The sequence below is a fragment of the Fukomys damarensis genome, unplaced genomic scaffold (genome assembly GCF_012274545.1).
Source record: "Fukomys damarensis isolate Sample0158 unplaced genomic scaffold, DMR_v1.0_HiC HiC_scaffold_24, whole genome shotgun sequence".
In the NCBI taxonomy this organism is placed as follows: domain Eukaryota; kingdom Metazoa; phylum Chordata; class Mammalia; order Rodentia; family Bathyergidae; genus Fukomys; species Fukomys damarensis.
This window is the reverse complement of record NW_022900936.1, coordinates 51,807,151-51,815,269: the sequence shown is the minus strand read 5'-3', so window position 1 is coordinate 51,815,269 and position 8,119 is coordinate 51,807,151. Positions and strand designations below refer to the sequence as shown.

Here is an 8,119-nt window from a genome sequence, read left to right as displayed (position 1 = left end):
AGGAGGAGGAGGAGGAGGAGGAGGAGGAGGAGGAGGCTGGGTCATTGGAGTGCTAATTTCATCAATGAATTAACATGCTGATGAATTCATAGCTGACTGGGCTGTTAAGAAGTGAGGCCTACTTGGAGGAAGGACATCACTAGGAATGTGTTTTTAAAGAGTTTATCTTGTCCTTGGGCTCTTTTCTCCCAGGCTCTCTTCCTGCCCTTTCTATCTCCTGTCAACTCTGAGGTGAGCTGCTTTGCTCCATCCACCACATGCTCCCCATCATGACTTTCTGCCTCACCACAGCTCAGAAGCAATGGGGCTAAATGTGTGAACTGAAACCTCTGAAACCATGAGCCAAAATAAACCCTTCCTTCTTAAAATTAGTTTTCTCAGGTATATGTCACAACAACAAAAAGCTAACATAACTGCTGTATTAAACAGAAAAAGACTGCCCAACAAAGACAATTACTAGAAACAGTTAGGGACATTACAATATGATTTAACGGAAATAAGATCCAGAAGATACATCAATCTAAAATGTGCTTCGATTGATAACAGAACAAAATATACAAGGTAAGAATGCACAGAATCAAAAGCAATAACTGACAAATTCAGAATCACAGTGAGAAAAAGCAACACCCTTCTCTTAGCAACTGATAGAGCAATTAGGTAGAAAATCAGAAAGGTTATAGAAGAACAACAATATCATCAATATTGACATTTAGAGAAAACCTGAATCAACAGGAGCAAAGTAGACACAAATGCCGAAGAAATAAATAATAAGACTCCATGCTACATACAGTACAGAACAAATTCTTTTAAAAACTTGAAAGAACTTAAGTCATACAGAATGTATCCTCTGATCACAATGAAATAAAATTAGAAATCAATAACAGAAAGTTACTGAAAACTCCTTAATACTTGCAAATTTAAAAAATATTTACAAATAATTCATGGGTCCTATTTACAAGGAGAGATAAAAATGCTGAGTTATATGAAAATATAGCATATCAAATTTTGTAGGACACAGCTAACTCAGTGTTCAAAGAATTTGTAATACCAAATATTTTTTCTATTTTGAAAAGAGGAAATCTTGTACATTAATAATTTAAATTTACATGTCAAGAACCTATAAAAGGATAAAACCTATGTAAAGATAAATTTAAATCCAAAGCAAGCAGAAGATAAGGAAATAATAAAAGTATGATTTTGATGATACCAAACCAAAGAGAGTACAAAAAAGAAAACACACACTGGTATCCCTCTTGGTAATGATGCAAAAATCCCTCATGAGGACACATACAAAAATCTCTAATAAGGCCTGTGTCAATGGAAAAAACCTTGCCTCACATGTGATGCTCTGAGTTCAATCTCTGGAACCATCAAAACAAATAAGCAAACAAAAACTCAACAAAAGGCTAGCAAATATAATTCAAGAATACATAAAAACAATTATACAACATGACCAGGGATTTATTTCAGAAATGCAAGGATGATTCAATATTCAAAAATCAACAGATACAACCCACCATAACAAGTTAAAGTAGCCAATGATTCAGAAATATTAGTTATAAGTGAACTCCCATTTATGATAAAAATTTTCCTCAGGTTAGGAATCAAGAAGACTTCTACACATTGATAAAGAGCATCTTAAAGTAACCTAAAATTAAAATACTCAATGTCTTTTTTCTACCACAAACAGGATGAGGACATTTGCTCTCATTACTCTCATTCAGAATGCTAAAGTTCTAGCCACTATAGTAGGCCATTGAAAGGAAATAAAGGGCACACAGATCTGAAGGAAGAAACAAAACTACTATTTTTGCAAAAGACTTATTATTCCACATTTTATATGGAAAGGCAAAGGAGTCAAGCCATCATAGAAATGAAAAGTCAAGCCACAATAATATCACTACATAACTATGACAATAACTTTTAAAAAATAAAAACTTGTTATGGTGACACAGACCTGTGAAACCAGCCAAGGAGGATCCCAAGTTGAAGCTCTGACTGAGCAACTTAAAAAACAGACAAAATGGAGATGTGTGAAGACCCTGGGTTCAATCACCAGTACCATAAAAAAGTAAATAAAGGACAATAATAAATACTGTTAAGCAGATAGAGAAACTGGATCATTCATAAATTGCTGGTCAGAATGAAAATAATACAGTCACTCTGGAAAGTTATTTGACAATTTAAAAGAAAAAATTAAAAAAAAAACATGCAGCTATCATACATCTAGGAATTATACTTCTAGACATTATCAGAAAGGAAAGAAAACTTATTCACATAAAAACAGATACCTGAATGTTCACATCAGTTTCATTCATGATTGTCCCTAACTGGAGACAACCAAGATACCATTAAGAAGTTGCCTCCACACCATTACCCAGCAATAAAGGGAACTACTGAGGAGTGGGAGAAAGGGCTTCAGTGGTACAGCACATGCCTAGCATTGAGGCAATTCTGGGTTTGATCTCCAGCACCCCTAAAAACAAGAAAAACAGAGCAACTAAAACTAATACGCACAACCTGCATGCATCTCCAGAGAATTATGCTATGCTAAATACAAAATACCAAACTCAAAAGACTACATGCTCTATAACTTTATTTCAAAACCTTCTTGAAATAACAAAACTATAGAAATGAAAGCAAATATTTCCAAGGTATTATAAAGAGGACAGAGCAAAGGAAAGTGGATGTGGCTAAAAAACAGGCAACACAAGGGATCCCGGGAGTGATGTCAAGATCTTGTCTGGCACAACTAATCATTTTATAAGAAGTTACCACTGGAAAACCCTAGATAAAGGGGACACAGGATCTCTTTGTATTATTTCTGATAATTATATGCACACATACAATTATCTCAAAAGTTCAGCAAAAGAATTATAAAGGAATACTATTATAAAAAGCAAACACGAAGGGGCTGAGTAGTCACGTGTGTGCTTCTCCTTCATGAGGTCACTCTGTAGGTGTAAGTAGTCTCCTTTGTAGGTCCTTGAATCAGAGTTAGTAAGTTAGCTTTACTATTACCCTATACTTTGCTTAATTGATCCCCTTTACTGAGTACCTTATGAAACTGAGGGCCAAATTTGTACTTCAAGCCCACTTCTGTCTTCCAAAGTCCAAATACATTTTCATTGTAAATGAGTATCTCAACTTAGGAATCTCACAGGGCACTTCAAGTTCAACTTTGCAATTTTAAACATACCATTTTCCCTTATAGACCCAGATCTGCTTCTCCTGGGCTTTCCCTGTTCTACTTGCCATGGTCTACATGTTTACATCCCTCCAAAATTCATATGTTGAAATACTACCTCTCTAGGTTATAGTTTTAGAAGTATCTTTTGGGTTAGGGGAGCATGGTTAGGACATGAGGGTAGAGCCCTCATGAAGGAGATTAATCCCTTAATAAAGGAGGACCGAGAGCTGCCACACTCTTTCCACAAGAACACTGGGAGAAGGTATGATCTATGCACCAGGAAATGGCCCATCATCAGATACCTATCTACCTGAGCTTAAACTTCCTAGCCTCCAGAGAAGTAAAACGAGTTTTTAAATTTCTATTTTCTATTCCAGAACTAGTGGACTATGATAATTTGTTATAAAAGCCCGAATGAACTGAAGTAGCAATATAACATCCAATGCATCCAGATGTTCAAACTAGTATGTGGTTTACTCTGCCCCTCACATAGTCAATAAATAAAACACTGTTAATTCAAATTCTTAAATTCATAGCCAATCAGTCTACTTCCTCCCATCCCCAGTGATACCACCTGTTTGAAGCACTGCTCTAACAGCCTCCTGATTTACCCAGCCCTGCTAGTGCTTTTTCAAAAGCATTCCTCCCGTGGCAAACTGATGGTTACAAAATAAAAATCCCAATACTTCATACCGTTTACCATAAAACTTTGCAATGTTACCACCATGTCTAACATAATCCTAATCTAAGCACACAAACCCCCATATTCTGGTTTTCCTTTACAACATGCCATTCTTTGTGCTCATTTCTAAACTCCAGCTATAATAAGGCTTTTCTAGTCTCTCCAAGACTTTAAAGTCTTTACATTTTTTTGTCCCAGTTCAAGCCCAAAATACCTTAAATACTATTCATCAGATCTTAAATTTATCCATTACCTCCTCTAAGACAGTTTTCCTGAGCCCTTAGACTAGGACAGACTCTTGTTAAACAGTGAAAGGGATATCTATACAACTTCAAATACACCCAAACTAAAGTGCTTAAGTAAAAAGTGACCAATAATTCTAAGATTCACACAAAGATAATATCTAAAGTAAAAACGAACACATTTCAATATTTGTCACAAATTTGACTTGGTGTTTTATTTGGGTAATTTAGGCCTAGTTGTTAGGTACTCAACATTCTCTGGAGCTTTCTTAATATGATGTTCAGTAATAATAATAAGTAAAAGGTTTGTCATTCACATTCAAACTATGGCTATTATTTATTTTGAATATGTTAGGAACCAACACATTACTTTCTTGTAATTCTTTCCTGTTTAGTAGGCTTTTAGGGCTAATACACTAATCCCCATCTATCCATCCAAACTTTTTTTAGGTTTTTAAATTCACGATGTAAAAACATGTTTTCTTGACCCTGAACATTTAGTTATCCAGTATTCTTTCTTAAGTGTAATAAGGTCTACGTGATCCCTTAATAAGGATAATGAAAACAGTAACAAGAAAACCCATAGGAAAATGACTGTAAAATGTATCATGTAGGAAGTAATTTCTTTGAAGCTTTAGAAGATGTCCATAAATGCTCTAAATCCCAGCATTTGGGGGACTTTTCTCATTGTTGAGACAAAATACCTGTCACCCAAAGTTGAAGGAGAAAAGGTATTAGTTCACAGTTTGTAGAGGTTTCGGTCCATAATGGGCTGGCTCCGCAGCAGAGTTGCATAGCAGACAGGCACTGCAGAGGAGAAACAGTTAATGGCAGGCAGAAGGTAGCAAAGCAAGTGAGGGACCTTAGCTGATTTTTTTCTGCCCCTTTTATATTCTATCATGACTACTGGGATTAGGGTGGTGTCAAACCAATCAGTGGACTGATTTAGTAACTACCCACCCTTAATTCTAGCATAGTACTATGAATCAATTACACACTCTAGATTCAACCATCTCTGAAAAAGTCCCACCTATGACTGCATTAGGCTCTAGGAAAACCTCTAGACATAAACCATAAATAACACTAAGGCAGGAGGGCTGTTTTGAGTTTGAGGCCATCCTGGGCTACATATTGAGATCCTGTCTCAAAAAACCAAACCAAAACAAAACAAAAAAATTCTAAATCTTTTACATTTTATTATTTTCTTGCTTTTTATTGACACAGAAGCACAATCAATATTGGCCACATTATCATCATATTAAATCTTTACGCTTTAGAGTTCTATAACAAAAAAGTATTTGTAATGAAGCTCTATTTCCCTGTCTCATAGGTTTCTTTTTCCCCTGATATCCCATTTCTGGTCACAAATTAAATAAGGATATTTTATACTAAGAAGTACATCAGGAATTAACTAATTCTACCAGTAATCATACCTGTATCTATTTGCCATATAGGTTTTCAATTGTATGGTTCAATATGGTTCATATATACATGGTTCACAGGTCCAAATCTTCATTTCCTGTTTAGAAAACATCTGATTAAAAGCACTATTATCAAAAGATGAAAATAATGAAAGGATCATAGGAATGAATTACAGGATAAGGCAAGAGGAAAAGCCCATAAAAATGTAAAATTAACAGTAAAGTAAGATTATGGTACAAAATGGACACTGGAACAGAGAAAGCAGAGGATACTTTAAAACTGCAGTTTCACAAGTTATTACTGCTGATATTACACTATCCTTGGATTAATAAGACCAGAGCTATCCGGACTGTGAAAGAGCATACACAATCAAACCTATATCAACCAAGAGGCTGGAAGGATAGCCTCGCCTAATTGACTATATTTATTTGTAAAACCATTTTAACAACTGCTACTAAAAACCTTTTAAAATGTATTAAACTATACTTTCTTGTTTTTAGAGCACAGTGAACATAATTAAATCTCCTACTGTTGACTATGGGTCTTATCAGATATTAAGAGTTGGCCTTGTGAACATCAATTTTCACTGGATCCTAATGAAGCTGTAGACATTTGGGTGAGATGCACACAGACTGGCTCTAGGCCATTCATTCTCTGGAAACACTCTTTTCTTTCCCCCTTCTTCTTCTTCTTTACTACATTGTTTAAAATCATTTTTAAGGGAAGAAAAGGAGCTTATTTTCCTATAAGTCAAAAGTGAGGAAAATAAACCTAGTTATCTTAGCTTTTACTGTATCACTGGAGCTTTTCTAAAGTAATAGGCATTCTTGAAAGATATGTTCATTTCAACACTGTTGAAGCAATGAACGCCCAAAGGCAAAGCTTAGGAATCAGAAAGGTAAAATCCAATTCCTCTGTGCAGGGAAAAGAGTATTAAAGAAAGCTGGGCAATATCCAAGTATGTTAAATATGTTTCACATATAAGTACTCCATTAAGATGGTGACCACAACAAACCTTCCTTGCCTGTGCCTCAGTTTCACCTACAAAATTACAAGACTGGTTATGTATAACTCTCCCTTAATGTATAAAAGTCCTCCATGTTGTGATTCATTAAGAGCAAAGTGATGTTACACTACCATCAACTGTCTCTTTGTGTGTGTGTGCATGTGTGCGTGTAATCGCAAGTATGAAAGAAAGTGGACAGTCAGTGAGATAGTGCATTGGCACTTGTGCTAAGACTGAATAGCACTGCAGTAGCATCAGCAGAGCTGGATTTTGGTTCTAGCCTCTGCAGAAGTCAACTAAGTGATCTTAGAAAAGTCACCTGCTCATTGGCAAAGCATTTTATCCTATTTCTGCCTTTGACCAAAGATGTAATGACAAATGCAGCACATTTCTCTTTAAAAGAAGATTTTAGATCATTAATCCAGGAGAATGCCAGATATAATATATTTTGATTCTCAAAAATCTGAATGTCAAATACCAAGCACTGAATGCCAACATTAAGATAGGCTGTAAGTCAAATGGATTAACCCTAAAAAGCATATTTTGAGTAATTAACCAGAAGAAACACTGGATAAATGGAATAAGTAAACAAGATTAAACTTATCTGTGGATTCAAATAAATCCACAGATTACTTTTAAAATTGCTGCTATAGGTATATAATAAACTTTTGGCATCTAGTTTGGATATATCACTCTCCCTTTTATGTTTTTCAAGTACAAATATAAATCCTGGAGCTACATTGACAAAAAAATCTATAAGCATAGGATAGTTAAAGCCTGATTTAAGTATAGCTCATGTGAAAAAGAACTAAAAGGCTTTAGCCAAATTCAAGCTCCACATGAGTCAAAAGTGTGACAAGACTGCCAAAAAAGTTAATGTAATCTTAGCCACCAAAAACAGAAGTGCAGTGTCCAGAACAAGAGGATTACAGCTTTACTGTATTCTCTGCTGGGTACCACATGTCCAGAATAAAGAACTCACCCCCAAGGGCACCCAATTTAAGAATGATATTGACAAATAAGAGTAATGCTAAAAAGGCAAGTGACTAGAATGGTGAAGAATCTAGAGAATGTGTCCTAAAAGTTAAGGGAATTAATACTGTCTGGCCTGGAGAAGTTAAATCTTAGGAGAGATATGACTAAGTATCTGATGATCTGCTTGTGACAGAAAAGTTCAGATCTAAAAGGACACATGTCCAAACTGATTTACTATGGATACAAATAGTATAGAAAATCGAATTATCACTGGTATATTCAGGTAATACAATTGTTGTCAACTCTGGCTATGTCACAAAGACTTGAGGAAGATTTTTAAAAAAGAAATTCCCTTACCCCATCCCCAACGAATTAGATTAGGATCTCTGGGTGAGGGCCTGGGCAAGGATAGGTAGTAAAAGCTCTCCTTGAGAATGACCAAGGTAAATACAATCAGGGCAGCCACCTGTTGGTATGTGGCGTACATGGGATTCCTTACTGGAGGTCTGTATTAAGTTTACTTCCCTGATCTTTTTTGTTCTTTAACATTTATTTACTTCTCATCTTTTTTTTTTTTTTTTTTTTTTTTTTGGGTTTTAACC

At 35.4% G+C, this 8,119-nt stretch overlaps 1 protein-coding gene across 10 annotated transcripts in view; it reads right to left on the bottom strand.

Moving 5' to 3' along the window:
- Positions 1 to 8,119, bottom strand: part of Bbx (BBX high mobility group box domain containing) — a 263,754-nt gene that overhangs the window by 182,986 nt on the left and 72,649 nt on the right. Inside the window, exon 3 of one of the 10 annotated variants that reach the window (XM_033768113.1) lies at positions 5,548 to 5,633. The exons of the other annotated variants lie outside the window; for them this stretch is intronic. The gene's annotated coding sequence lies outside the window, so the exon portion shown is untranslated. The remainder of the gene's footprint in view (positions 1 to 5,547; positions 5,634 to 8,119) is intronic. 10 annotated transcript variants of the gene reach the window in all.